The sequence below is a fragment of the Chiloscyllium plagiosum genome, unplaced genomic scaffold (assembly GCF_037043375.1).
Source record: "Chiloscyllium plagiosum isolate Xiang-an unplaced genomic scaffold, Cpla_swu_hap1 HiC_scaffold_9, whole genome shotgun sequence".
Classification (NCBI taxonomy): domain Eukaryota; kingdom Metazoa; phylum Chordata; class Chondrichthyes; order Orectolobiformes; family Hemiscylliidae; genus Chiloscyllium; species Chiloscyllium plagiosum.
In genome coordinates, this window is record NW_028270147.1 from 27,891,503 (window position 1) to 27,906,666 (window position 15,164).

The 15,164-nt window shown below is 42.7% G+C and overlaps 1 protein-coding gene across 1 annotated transcript in view; it reads right to left on the reverse strand.

Moving 5' to 3' along the window:
* cunh1orf210 (chromosome unknown C1orf210 homolog) overlaps window positions 1–6,084 on the reverse strand; it is a 57,570-nt gene extending 51,486 nt beyond the window's left edge. Inside the window, exon 1 of the mRNA XM_043698904.2 lies at window positions 5,780–6,084. The gene's annotated coding sequence lies outside the window, so the exon portion shown is untranslated. The remainder of the gene's footprint in view (window positions 1–5,779) is intronic.
* Between the last annotated feature and the right edge of the window lie 9,080 nt (window positions 6,085–15,164).

A 15,164-nucleotide genomic window follows, 5' to 3' on the forward strand; every position in this document is an offset into this window, starting at 1 on the left:
ACAATCCTTTTGCATTAATTCACTCATGGGGTGTGGGAATTACTAAGTGACTAGCATTTATAGCCCATCCCTATTTACCCTTGAGAAGGTTGTGGTGAGCTGCCTTCCTCAACCGTGATGTGGAAGTGCTGGTGTTAGACTGTGGTGGACAAAGTTAAAAACCACACAACACCACGTTAGAGTCCAACTGTTTCCAGAGCGCTGTTCCTTCTTCAGGTAGCTAGTTGGCAGGGTCATAGGACACAGAATGTTTAGTAAAAAATCAAAGTATCTTTGATGTCATGTATTGAACAAAAATAGAAATCTGTTGAGAGTGTGCTGTTGGAAAAGCACAGCAGGTTAGGCAGCATCCGAGGAGCAGGAGAATCGATGTTTCGGACCAGAGCCCTTCATCAGGAAGGGCTGATGAAGGGTTCCAGCCTGAAACGTCAATTTTCCTGCTCCTCAGATGCTGCCTGACCTGCTGTGCTTTTCCACACTCTTGACTCTGATCTCCAGTATCTGCAGACCTCACTTTCTCCTAAAGATAAATTGCTGTTAAATCTTTAATCGGTTAGAATGGGGTTGCAAGTTTTGATTCATTAATATGTAGGTTTTAAAAAAAGCAGTGACATCTCAGTTCAGAAAATGCATTAAAAGTGTGAGGTTAGAATCTGTCTGTATCCCAACCTTGAGTCAGACTGGTTCTATTTCCAAATTAGGAATTGATCAAAGTGTCACATGGTCTGACTGCCGACATATTGTGTGCTTTTGAACAAAATAAAATGTATCTGCAAATACAAATCTGCAAATGCAGGTTCACCCCATAGACTTATATGTGTGTGCCTGTGTATGTGCATGTGAGGAAGGAAGGGGGGGGCGGCGGGAGAGAGAGAGGGGGAGTGACAGAGAGAGGGGGAGTGACAGAGTAAGTGTGTGTCCGAGAGGGAGCATGTTTATGAGAGAGGGTCTGTGTGTGTGAGTGTGATTGTGAGTAAGAGTGTGTGTGAGAGTATATAATGTAGTAGGGTCACCTGTAGTATTACATGAACCAAAGATCCTGGTTGAGGCCATCCTCATGGGCATGGAACTTGGCTATCACCCTATGCTCATGACTCTGCGTTGTTGCGTATCCTGAAGTCCACCTTGGAGGATGATCACCGAAGATCTGAAGCCGAATGTCCCTGACTGCTGAAGTGTTCCCGGTGAGGAAGGAACATTTCTGTCTGGCAATTGACCCATCTGTGGTTGTAGCATCTGCTTGGTCTCGCCAATATACCATGCCTTGAGGCATCCTTGCCTGCAGCGTATGATATAGACAACGTTGGCCTAGTTACACGGGTACCTGCCGTGTACTTGGTGGTTGGTATCTCCATGTCTAATGGCAGTGTCCGTGTCAACACTCTGACACATCTTGCAGTGGTTGCCATGACAGGGTTGTATGGTTTGTGGTTGATGTTGTCCTGAAGGCTGGGCAGTTTGCTGCGAATAATGGTCTGTTTAAGATTTGACAGTTGTTTAAAGGTGAAAAGTGGTGGCGTAGGGAAGATCTTGGCGCAGTGCTCATCCTCATCAATAATGTGTTGCAGGCTGCAAAGAAGATGGCGTAGTTTCTCTGCTCCCAGGAAGTATTGGAAGACGAGGGGTACCCTATTAGTCGTTTCCTGTGTCTGTCTCCTTACAAGGTAATTACAGTTTCTCGCTGTGGCATGTCAGAACTGGTGATCGATGAGTATCGTGTCCTGTTCTTATGAGGGCATCCTTCAGCGCCTCAGGTAACTGTCATCTGAACAGATCCTGTGTATGCGTAGGGCTTGTCTGTAGGGGATGGCTGTTTTAATATGTTTAGAGTCGAAGCTATTGCAGCATTGTGAGGTTATCAATAGGCTTGCGGTAGAGTGAGGTACTGAGGTGCCCATTCTCACACACATGCACACACATATAGGACTATGAGGTGAATTTGCTTTTACAGATTTGTATTTGCTATTACATTTTGTTTTGTTCAAAAAGCACACAATCTGTAGGCAGTCAATCCATGTGGCACTTGATCAATTCCTACTTTTGAGATAGAACCAGTCTGACTCAAGGTTGGGATACAGACAGATTCTAACATCACACCTTTAATACATTTTCTGAGCTGAGATGTCACTGTTTTTTGATAAAACCTTAAGTTATCTTGAGAATGTGACTTGAAAGAAGTTCTAGGATTTACATATTAATGAATAGAAATCTGCAACCCCAGTCCAAGTGATTAAAGACTTAACAGCAATCTAGGTTTGTTCATTACATCACCAGTTGCATGACACTGACCTTTTACTATAAATTCTATGCCCTATGATTCTGCCCCACTAGCTACCTGACGAAGCAGCAGCGCTCTGAAAGCTTGTAATTCCAAATAAAGCTGTTGGACTATAACGTGGTGTTGTGTGATTTTTAACTTCCTGAACCGCTGCAGTCCACATATTGTAGGTTGATCTTTAATGCAATTAGGGAGGAAATTCCAGGATTCTGACCTGGAAACAGTGAAGGAATGGTGATATATTTCCAAGTCAAAATGGTGAGTGACTTGAAGGGGAACTTATAGTCAGTGGTATTCCCATGTATCTGCTGCCCTTGTCCTTCTAAGTAGAAGTGGTCATGGGTTTGGAAGATGCTGTCTAAGGATTTTTAATGCATTTCTGTGGTGCATCTTGCAGATAGTACACACTGCTGTTACTGAGCGTCGATGGTGGAGGGAATGGATGTGGAGCCAATCAAGCGGATGCTTTGTCCTGGATGGTGTCAAGCTTCTTGAGGGTTGTTCAAGCTGCACCCATCCAGGCAAGTGGGAGTTGTGACGATGCTGCTCCTTTAACAAGGTTATGTTGCTCTTGGTGTTTTCTCAGAGGGGCCGTAAAGGTTCCAATATGTCTGGAAATAGGCGCTTGAAATTCTTTTAAGTTTTTTTAAACACTTGCACAATGAAAGGAGAGTGGCCAGTTCTCTCAATTCAGGATTTGGTTTGGTTTGGTTTCACAAACTGTTTGGGTTACAGCTGCTATCAAATTTTAACTGGGAACCCAGAGAAACAGCTGCTGGGAAAATAAACAACTCCATGCTGATCCTCTCGCTCTTTGACATCTGTCCTGTAAGAACCTATGTTTGATTTTACCTTTTCTTGCCAAGGGGCTGTTAATGGGGATGTTACAAGTATTTGGAACAGCATCATTAAGTTTCGATAGAGTGGATTAGGTTTTCAGATAGGTTGTTATTCTAAATTCGGTTCTCTTTTGATTAGATTGGATTCCCTACAGAGTGAAAACAGGCCCTTTGGCCCAACCAGTCCACACTGACCCTCCGAAGAGTAACCCACCCAGACCCATTTCCCTCTGACTAATGCACCTAACACTATGGGCAATTTTTTTTTACATTGATTGTTTTCTATGTGCAATGAACTACCAGAGGAAGTGGTGGATGTGGGTACAATTACAATGTTTAAAAGACATTTGGATAAGTACATGACTAGGGATCTGAGCAAAGCGCAGACAGGTGGGACTAGTTTAGTTTGGGATTATGGTCAGCATGGACTGGTTGGTCTGTGACTCAATGGCTGTTGCCAAGGTAAGTGCTCTTTACATGTCACTCTGAAATTCTGACATTGCCAATTCACCTGACTTGCACATCTATCAACCGTGGGAGGAAACCAGAGCACCAGGAGGAAACCCATGCAGACATGGGGAGAATGTGCAAACTTCACACAGACAGTCACCCGAGGCTGGAATCGAACCTGGGACCCTGATGCTGTGAGGCAGCAGTGCTAACCACTGAGCCACCGTGCCACCCCATGGTGTTTTGTTCATATTTCATTCAGTAGTCTGTAAATAAATTCTGTTTTTTAAAAACTGAGTGATTGGGCCAGCTGCATCATTCTGGAATATCCAGAATAACTGTTTAAAACAACTAGAAAAGTTAGGGTCTGGGCTGTCTTGTTGAAATGTTTTGAGGGGGTCTAGCCTGGTCCATTTGAGGGTTCCGCAGAATCTATTCAAAGTTCAGGAGCAGTGGGCAAGATTTGGCTGGTGGGGTAGGGGCAGTCCCAGGTTGGGGAGTTTTTGCAGGAAGAACCAGTAGCGACGAAGTCAGAGGCAAAGTCAGAAGGTTGGAGTTCAGTAGCCATTCCCCAAGTCCCATCTGTACTCCTGATCACCACAACTTTGGAAACAGCTCCTACCCTCCCCAAGTGAACCCCCAGCAGACAAACCACTTAATCTTACTCATCATAGAATCACAGACGTGTTACAGTTTAGAAGGTGGTCATACAGCCCATTGAGCCTGCACCGACTTGTTAAATAAGCATCACTACCTTGTGCAAATCTCCTGCTCTCTCCCCATTTCAAAGAGTTGGCAAGGTTCTCATATGCAGTGGTTGCATATGGTAGCCCATAGGTGGTTATTAATTCCTTTCCTGCCATCTTCCTTAGCACTTTTAGGAGAGGGAGATTCCACTCATGGATTATCTCTCCACAAATACTGCCAGGCCTAGAGTATTTCCAGCATTTCCCACATTTATTCCCCTGTAAAAGGTGCTGCTGGCCTCAATGTGGTGTCAGAGAAGCTCAATTTCCCGTGGTCCGAAACAGGTATGTGATTTTCTGGGCAGCACCGCATTAACATGGCTCCTGTGATCATGTGAACAAACATGAGCAGCACATGTGCTCTGCTATTGGTGCACCCAGTTTCAGGCACAACTAAATTTCCAGGCAGTTGTTAAAACTTTATGTTCAGGTCGTGTCAGTTTCCATGAAAGTTTTGTCGCTCTATTCAATTCCAGTTATTAATGGCCAAATGTATCACCGATCTTCTAGTGAAGAGTGGCCATTAGAAGTTTCAAAGTCAGAATTTCAGAGTGACATGTAAAGAGCACTTACCTTGGCAATAGCCATTGAGTCACAGACCCTCCAATCCAACCATTCCTTGCCGACCATAATCCCAAACTAAACTAGTCCCACCTGTCTGCGCTTTGCTCAGATCCCTAGTCATGTACTTATCCAAATGTCTTTTAAACATTGTAATTGTACCCACATCCACCACTTCCTCTGGTAGTTCATTGCACATAGAAAACAATCTATGTAAAAAAAAATTGCCCCTCATGTCTTTTTAAAAAATCTTTCTCCTCTCACCTAAAAGTATGCCATCTTGTCTTTCTGTTTGATGGTTCACAAAGAGGAACTGCTCAAATATTGCAAATGATTCAAAGTCAGAATTGAAGTGCAACAGGGTATATTCTCACGACAATCTTGAATAGTTCCAATTTCAATTTGCTGGTCTCTTTAATCGGTTGGTGCCAGACTTAAGTGAAGAACGTGCATGATGGGTAATCCTCAACTTTATACCAGTGTAATCTTGTACGAGATAAAAGCAAGCTAAGGAATTAGTAATATGCAGACTCTTTTGTTAGTTTCTCCCTTTTTGAATCCAGTGTTCTATATACCCGTACTCAAAATTGCTTAACTTCATATCTATTACTTGTTTTACCCACATACTCTTGGTTTTACTCTGTATTTGCCCACACTGTATTATTGTCCTATTTATTCCTGCATTCTCCTCCCCAGAAATTTCTTACACCACAGTCCAGTAACACCAACATCAAGCTACTGAACTCCAACCTTCTGCATTTGTCTGAAGGGAACTTCATCCTTCACACATTCCTCCATTACTTCCCTGTCGACGGATCCCGACATGTTTACGGTGGAGATAATTATCCCTTTCTTGTGTGACCAAAACGTTGAATACTGTAGTTGACGGAGATAAAATCTCTTACCTGAAAGATATTTAATTTTAAAAAGTCTGGTTTCTTGTTGCTTTTTCCCTCTTCGGAGTGTCTGTCATGTGGGAGTGCCACTGTGCAAAGGTTGCAGTCTATGTTAACCTTCTCCAGATTATAAACTGTGTGCAGTTACTGATCTTTGCAGTCTAAGTATTGGCTAATCTTTAACCAAACAAGCAAATCAAATGCTTTTTGTGCTTCTTTTCATTCACTGTTGAGTTGGTGAACTAAAAGAATCTATGGTCTCATACACACAATCAGTTTTGTGTTATTTAACACCTAGTGACTGAAAGCAATGCTCGTTTTGAAATCTAACCAGGCTGTGAGGACTGTGACTGCTTACATTTGCATAGTTTCCTGGTGAATCGGTGTCACAGGTTCAGAGTTGCTATCTTGCCTTACCTGCGAAACTTTACCCATAGGTTTTCTGAATCTCACAATAAAGAGACAACAGTAAACAGCACAGAGAGACAGATCAGGTTTTTCTGGTGACAGTATAAATATGGGCGGATTTTACATTCTTTATGAGGAATGCAATTGCCCAACATTTTTCACTATATCATCTACAATGGCATAAAATCATTCTGCCATTGCAGAATTAACCTTTAAATTGCCATACTGCTAGTTGTGTGTAGCTTCCTCAAGCCCAAAGTTGGCTCGTATACATTAGAATATTTGCCCTTCTGAATTCACTAGAAGGACTTTGTTGAATAAACAGAATAGCGACTATTGCATTATGGCACCATTTTTGCAGATTATTTATGGCCTACATTCCTACAAAACAATGCTGTTGGGAGCACTCAAGCCCCAGGTCTGTCTCCTGCAACATTCTGATCAAGTCGTCATGGCATCATCCCAATGGGAGGCACTTACTGTACTCAATCAAGTATTAACCCTTTTAGACCCATATAAAACTGTATCAAGTGAAATAACTGCGCAGAGGCCGGTATCCTAACACCAAGTCATCCTTTATTTACATATACACAATACAGGGCTCTGACCAGCCCACTCAGAGACAGTCTCTGGAGGCTGGAGACTCTCTGAATCTTCTGTTTATATCTGTCAGCCAGTACACCCTGTTTGATCAAGGTTAACAACCCCAATCAAGGATGCCATAGTCAATGATATCCACTGGACTTAGTTTCAATCACCATATCAAATTATCTTGTTTACAAATGATTAAGCCATTAGACACCTTCTTTTACAGGCCTGCAGAGCCTGCATGGAGGTAAGTACTGAAATGGAATTGCTGCTTGGAGAACTTTATCGCCAGCAACCGATTTTGGGAGTAAGCAACTGAACATGAGCGTAAGGAGCATTGTCATAGTGATCAAATGGATTTGGAATCTGAGACAATAGGGTTCCAGGTAATGTCCTCTCTTAAACATCCCTTGTATATGGTTGTGTTTGACATAGCTTAATTTTTAGTTGGCAGCAGAAGAAAGAGCAGGAGCTTGGAGCAGGGGCCTGTCGGGAAAGGTTGGTCACTGATTTAAAACTTTAAAAGCTTACCTCAAGCGTCAACAATGGCAGCACCTCAGAGAGCAGAGGTTTCTGGGAAAAGAAGGACTTTTTTTTTCCCCGTCCAGCTATATAAGTGAGTGTTTTCTAAACCTGAGACTCTACCCTTGTAGGCTCTCCCACCCATCCACCTCCTCTAACCTTAAACACCAGGGACACATCAGGTATGTTTCTCTTCTTTTTTTTAAACTTTCTGATAAGGGGACTAGCAGGATGGCAGTGCAGGGAGAGGAATGTTCCTCCTGCATGATGTTTGAGGTAAGGGATACCATTAATGTCCCATCCAAGTACATCTGCAGGAAGTGCACCCAACTCTCGCTCCTCCAAGTCTGCGTTAGGGAACTAGAGTGGGAGGTGGATGAACTTTGGATCATTTGGGAAGCAGAATCTGTGATAGATAAGAGTTACAGGAAGTAATTACTCCTAAGCACGAAGAAAGGTGGGTGACTGTTCAAAGGGGAAAAAACAGTCAGTGCAGGGATTCCCTGCGGTCGTTCCCCTGAAAAACAAGTTTTGAATACTGTTGGGGGTGGGGGGGGGGGGGGGGGGGGAGATGACTTCCAGGGGCATACACTGAGGTGCAGGTTTCTGGCACAGAGTCTGTCCCTATTGTACAGAAGAGAAGGGGGGAAAAGGTCAAGAGTATTAGTCAATGGGAACTCAATAGTGAGAGGGTCAGATAGAAGGTTTGTTGGGAACGAAAGAGACTCACGGTTGGTACGTTGCCTTCCAGGTGCCAGAGTCCGTGATGTCTTGGGTCATGTCTTTGGGGTCCTGAAGGAAGAGGGTGACCAAGTCGTGGTCCACATAAGTACCAACAACATAGGTATAAAGAGGGATAGGGGTGTAAGGCAGGAATTCAGGGAGCTACGGTGGAAGCTGAGAGCGAGAACAAACAGAGTTGATATCTCTGGATTGTTACCTGTGCCACGTGATAGTAAGGCGAAGAACAGAGAAAGACATCAGCTGAACACGTGGATGCAGGGATGGTGCAGGAGGGAGGGTTTTAGGTTTGTGGATAATTGGGGCTCATTCTGGGGAAGGTGGTATCTCTACAAACAGGATGGTCTTCACTTGAACCAGAGGGGTACTAATATCCTGGATGGGAAATTTGCTGGTGCTATCCGGGTGGATTTAAACTAGCTCAGCAGGGGGTGGTGGGATCCTGTGCTGTGGTTCCAGTACACAGGTGGATGAGAGTAAGGAGGGCATGGACAGGATTCCATGGTCACAGGAATGTGCTGGCCGACAACAAGCTGGTTTGAAGTGTGTCTACTTCAACACCAGGAGTATCCAAAATAAGGTCAGTGAGCTTCTCAGCATGGATAGGTACCTGGGACTTCGATGTTGTAGCCATTATTGAGACATAGATAGAGCAAAGTCAGGATTGGATGTTGAAGGTTCCAGGATTTAGATCTTTCCTTAAGAGCAGGGAAGGTGGTAAAAGAGGAGGTGGTATGGTTTTGTTAGTCAAGGATGGTATAACGGTGGCTGAAAGAACATTTGATGAGATGGAATGGGCTGAGGTTAGAAACAGGAGAGGAGAGGTCACACTGCTGGGAGTTTTTTATAGGCCTCTGCAAAGTTTCAGGGATGTGGAGGAGAGGATCGACAATACAATTCTGGGCAGGAGTGAAAGGAACAGGGTGGTTATTATGAGGGCCTTTAACTTCCCCAACATTGACTGGAAATGCTATAACTCTGGTACATCAGATGGATCAGTTTTTGTCCAATGTGTGCAGGAGGGCTTCCTGACACAGTATATCGAAGTGCCAACAACAGGGAAGGCCACACTGGATCTGGTACTTGGTAATGAGCCAGATCATTTGTTTGATTTAGTGGTAGGTGAGCACTTTGGAGACAGTGACCATAATTCGGTTACTTTTAGTTTAGCGATGAAAAGGGATAGGTACATGCCGCAGGGCAAGAGTTATAGATGGGGGAAGGGCAATTATAATACCATTTGGCCAGATTTAGGAGACATAGAATGGGGCAGCAAAATGCAGGGGATAGGGACAATCGAAATATGGAGCTGGTTGAAGGAACAGATATTGCATGTCTTTGATAGGTGATTTGGATGAGAGCATAAGAGGTATAGTTAGTAAGTTTGCAGATGACACCAAAATTGGAGGTGTAGTGAAGAGTGAAGAGGATTATCCCAGATTACAACGGAATCTTGATCAGATGGGCCAATGGGCTGAGAAGTGGCAGATGGAGTTTAATTCAGATAAATGTGAGGTGCTGCATTTTGGGAAAGCAAATCTTAGCAGGACTTATACACTTAATGGTAAAGTCCTAGGGAGTGTTGCTGAACAAAGAGATCTTGGAGTGCAGGTTCATAGCTCTTTGAAAGTGCAGTTGCAGGTAGATAGAATAGTGAAGAAGGCATTTGGTATGCTTTCCTTTATTGGTCAGAGTATTGAGTACAGGAATTGGGAGGTCATGTTGCGGCTGTACAGGACATTGGTTAGGCCACTGTTGGAATATTGCGTGCAATTCTGGTCTCCTTCCTATCGGAAAGATGTTGTGAAATTTGAAAGGGCTCAGAAAAGATGTACAAGGATGTTGCCAGGGTTGGAGGATTTAAGCTATAGGGAGAGGCTGGAATGTCGGAGGCTGAGGGGTGACCTTATAGAGCTTTACAAAATTATGAGGTGCATGGATAGGGTAAATAGGCAAAGTCTTTTCCCTGGTGTCGGGGAGTCCAGAACAAGAGGGCATAGGCTTAGGGTGAGATGGGAAAGATGTAAAAGAGACCACAGAGGGTGGTACGCGTAGGGAATGAGCTGCCAAAGGAAGTGGTGGAGGCTAATACAATTGCAACATTTAAGAGGCATTTGGATGGGTACATGTATAGGAAGGGTTGGGAGGGATATGGGCCGGGTGCTGGCAGGTGGGACTAGATTAGGTTGGGAAATCTGGTCGGCATGGATGTGTTGGACTGAAGGGCCTGTTTCCATACTGTACATCTCTATGTCCCTGTCAGGAAGAAGGAAGTGAGAAGGTAAGGGAACCATGGTTTACTAAAGAAATTGTATCTCTTGTTAAGCGGAAGAAGGAGATGTATGTGACAATGAGACAAGATGGTTCAGATGAGGCAATGGAGTTACAGAGTAGCTAGGAAGGATTTAAAGAGAGAGTTAAGAAGAGCAAGGAGAGGACATGAGCAGTCTTTAGCAGGTAGAATAAAGGAGAGCCCAAAAGCTTTCTATAGGTATGTGAGGAATAAAAGGATGACGAGTGTAGGAATAGTGCCAGTCAAAGACAGAAGTTAGAAGTTGTGTATGGACCCTGTGGAGATCAGAGAGGTGCTAAACTAATATTTTTCATCTGTTTTCACTCAGGAAAAGGAGAATATTGTGGAGGAGAAGACTGAGATACAAGGTATTCGACTAGAAAGAATTGAGGTTAATAAGAAGGAGGTGTTATCAATTCTATAAGGTGTGAAAGTAAATAAGTCCCCTGGGCCAGATGGGATTTTTTCAAGTATTCTCTGGAAGTAGATGGCAGAGTGTTTGGCCTTGATCTTTGAGCTGTCATTGTCTACAGGTTTAGTACCAGGGGACTGGGAAATGCAAATGTTGTGCCCTTGTTTAAGAAGGGCAGTAGAGATAACTCAGGTAATTATAAACCAGTGTAGGAAAGATTTTGGAAAGGATTGTGAGAGAGGATTTATAAACATCTGGCAAGGAACCATTTTAATGGAAATAGTCAACATGGATTCATCAAGGGCAGGTCGTGTCTCACAAACCTCATTGAGTTTTTTGAGAAGGTGACCAAGCATGTGGATGAGGGTTGGGTAGTTGACGTGGTATACATGGACTTCAGCAAAGTCTTTGATAAGGTTCCACATGGTAGGCTACTGGAGAAAATATGGAGACATGGGATTGAGGGTGATTTAGCAGTTTGGAGTAGAAACAGGCTTTCTGTAAGAAGGCAACGAATGGCAGTTGATGGAAAATATTCAGCCTGAGTCCGGTTACTAGTGGTGTGTTACAAGATCTGGTTTGGGACCATTGCTGTTTGTCATTATTATAAACAACTTGGATGCAGGCTTAAGTGGATGGGTTAGTAAGGTTGCAGATGATACTAAAATTGGTGGAGTGGTGGACAGTGTGGAAGAATGTTGCAGTTTGCAGGGGGACTTGGATAAACTGTAGAACTGAGCTGAAAAAGTGACAAATGGAGTTCAATGCAGATAAATGTGAGGTAATTCACTTTGGGAAGAATAACAGGAAGGCAGAGTACTGGGTCAATGGAAAGATTCTTGATAGTGTGGATGTGCAGAGGGATCTTGGAGTCCATGTACATAGATCCCGAAAGTTGCCATCCAGGTTGATAGTGCTGTTAAGAAGGTATATGGTATGTTAGGTTTTATTGGTAGAGGGATTGAGTTCCAGAGCCGTAATGTCATGCTGCAACTATACAAAATGCCAGTGCAGCGTCACTTGGAATATTGTGTACAGTTCTGATCACCCCAATACATAAAGGATGTGGAAGCATTGGAAAAGGTACAGAGGAGATTTACCAGGATGTTGTCTGGTCTGGAGGGAAGGTCTTATGAAGAAAGGCTGAGGGATTTGGGTCTGTTCTCATTGGAGAGAAGAAGGCTAAAAGATGATGTAATAGAGACATACAAGATGATCAGAGGATTAGGTAGGCTAGACAGTGAAAGTCTTTTTCCTAGGATGATGACATCTGCTTGTAAGAGGGGACATAGTTGCAAATTGAGGGGTGATAGATTTCGGACAGATGCCAGAGGCAGGTTCTTTACTCAGAGAGTGATAAGGGCATGGAATGTAATTAACTCAGCCATATTAAGGGGCATTTAAACAGTCCTTGGATAAGCACATGTATGATGATGGAATAGTGCAGGGTGATGGGCTTAGATTAGATCACAGGTTGGCACAGCATCGAGTGCCGAAGGGCCTGTTCTGCACTGTATTGTTCTATGTTCTATTTTCTATGTTCATTTACAATATTGTAGACCTCATTTTCATGGTGGGAATGGTGACCAGACCCATGAAGGCCAGTGGGAAACAAGGCTACCTGAGTGATTCTCATCCAGAATTGGAGGAGAAACTTGAAAAGAAGCTCAGTAGTGACAGTAGATTCCTTGACTATACAGAGTCATAAAGCAAACTTTGATATGCAATATTATGGTAAATAACAAAAATAATCTTAAATTGAATACAAGGAAAGACATATTGATTCTTTTGGAGGCTGAGCCATAGTTAAAACAAAGAATTCTCTGACTGCCTTTCATTTAAGTTTGGGGCATGAGGTGTATTAAAATCAGGGTTAGAAAGCAGGTATAGACTATGCTTTGCTTCAATGGATGAGAGATCACTGCAGCATGGTATATCATTCTTAATCATCATGTTCCCTTATTGAACATGAATGCCTGTGTAGCCTTCTTTATTTAGCAGATGCTGAAGACTCAGTGAGCTCTAAAGCAACCTCCACTCTGGAGCTTCCACGTTTAGGATCTCTGGAAGACAGTGCAGTTGTTCACTTTTCTTCATAATAGAGGATTAATGGCAGGATAAAAACATAACAACGGTGAAGTTGGCCAGTCATAAAAGCCATTCTAGATCCTAGGTTGTTCTTTCAGAATTCAGAGACAGAGGTGGAATCCATGACTCCTGTTGCTTGAGAGACATCAGAACTCCCAGTCATTGTGGATTAAGGTATTACTGTTTGCGAAGTCTCTGCTGGTTTTGTTGAGGAGAGCTATCCCCCTGTTGAAGAAATTGAGAAAGCATTAAAGCCATGCATGAAGATCATCCAGTTCTTTCTGTGCCTCAGAGCTCTGTTATCTCTCACTATTGAGATAATATGCTTCTGTTTTTATTCTGCCTGTCAAAATGACAATTTTACATTTTACCACATTGTACTCCATTTGTCATATCTTTGTCCACTTACTTAACATACCAATATATTTTTTGGAATCTCTTTTTGCCCTATTCACAACTTACTTTACCACCTATCTTTATGTCATCAGCAATTGTAGCATCAAATCTTCTACCTCTTCATCTCAGTCATTTATATAAATTGTAAACAATTGAATTTCTACATGAATTATTGTGGCACACAACTAGTTAAATCTTGCCACCAGAAAAAAAAATCACACCTACGCTCATGTCTTGTTAGCAACCAATCTTCTATCCACGCCAGTACGTTACCCCTCTGCAATGAGCCTTTATTTTCCACAATAATCTTTGAAGGGACACCTTTTCAAAAGCTTTCTGGAAATCTAAGTATTGTACATCCACAGGTATTCCTTCATCCACAACATGTGCTCTCTCTTCAATGAATTCTAATATTTTGAATAATGTCACACTGTGGAATGGGTATAGTCAGTTATAAATATAGAAGCATCGATAATCCATTAATTAACAGACTACACAGACAGACCCCCAATGAAGCACCGATATGATTCTCATGTTCTCTGTCCTAACTTAGGGACAAGTTATTTCTCAGAGATTTTAATCAGCTCCCTGCATTCTTTCTGTTTGTTGTCCTTACATGAGGACATTTGTTTTCGCCCTCAATTTTCTTCCATGCAACTCGCTATTGTCACCCACCATTCTGTTGACTGTGGCCTGACTTATTACAGCCTGCGCACCACCACCCCCCTCCCCCACCCCCCACAGCCGTCGCTAGTTCAGAACCTCCTCATTAGTGGTCATTTTGTCGACTATATAGTTCTAACCTCCCCATGTGGTTCTGACCAATTGGTAGTTATTATCCCAGTGTTGCACAGTTATGACCTGCAGATACATTGGCCTGATATTCTGACCTCTGCAGTTCTGACTGCACATTTCCTGCATCCATAGTTTAAGTTGGGTCTCAGGTTTAGGTCTCCATGAACTGTTTCTAGTGATTTCCAGGCTTGCACCCTAACTATGAGTGGACAAATAGAAGTACTTTGCTAACTGGTGCAACCTACCAACCAGTTCTTTAGTGTCTGTGTAACATCCTCTTGCATCATCACGTTTTGTGGAGTAGATATTTTTATTCAACCTGTTCAGGTGTGTTATAACACTCTTTGGGAGCAGTTGGGACATGAACCCTGTATTCTGGCTCAGAAATAGAGACACCACCACCGCACTATAAGAGTTCCAAGTTTTGTGAAATCCTAAAAAGACTCAGCATGTGTCAGCTGTAAAGGGAATCAAACAGCAGATCGTTGATTAAGGGGCGAACTCCTTCTCAGATTGCTACAAGACAGCCTTAACCATTCACTAGTATATTTAGACTTTTCTTCTCATAGTTACACCATAGCTCACACGCCTGGTTTATACTTTCAGTTCTGATTTTATATGGCTATATAAAAATAAACTATACCTGAACATTGTTTCTCCATCATTTTCCTCATCCTCCCATCAAAATATCCTGTTCCCTACTCACTCTGACCTTTCCATTTCCCCTTTCAGTCCTCTTTTTATCAAAAATGTCAATTCTCAAAATATTGACAACGTTCTGGTCCAATTAACCTCATATTTGTTATTGTCTGTGAATATATCCACCTAAGATCACCACTGTTGCTCTTACAGCTGCCCTACCTCCTCATTAGTCAGTTAGTCCTAAATCATTTCTACAACTTTACAAAGACTAACCAAAGTATATAACCTCATGTGTCTATATAGCTTCATCCATTAACCCCTTCAACACTCATGATCCTTTCCTTTCCCTGGGATTTGCTGAAATTTCAGGTAACTCTGCTCACTGGTTCATTTCAGTGGAGGGTTATAGGTTTCACATGGTGTCCAATTCTTCACAAAGTACATAAATGTCAATATCTTTAAGATTGCAAATGTGAAAACCTTTGTAGTGACATACATGTCAAACCTGT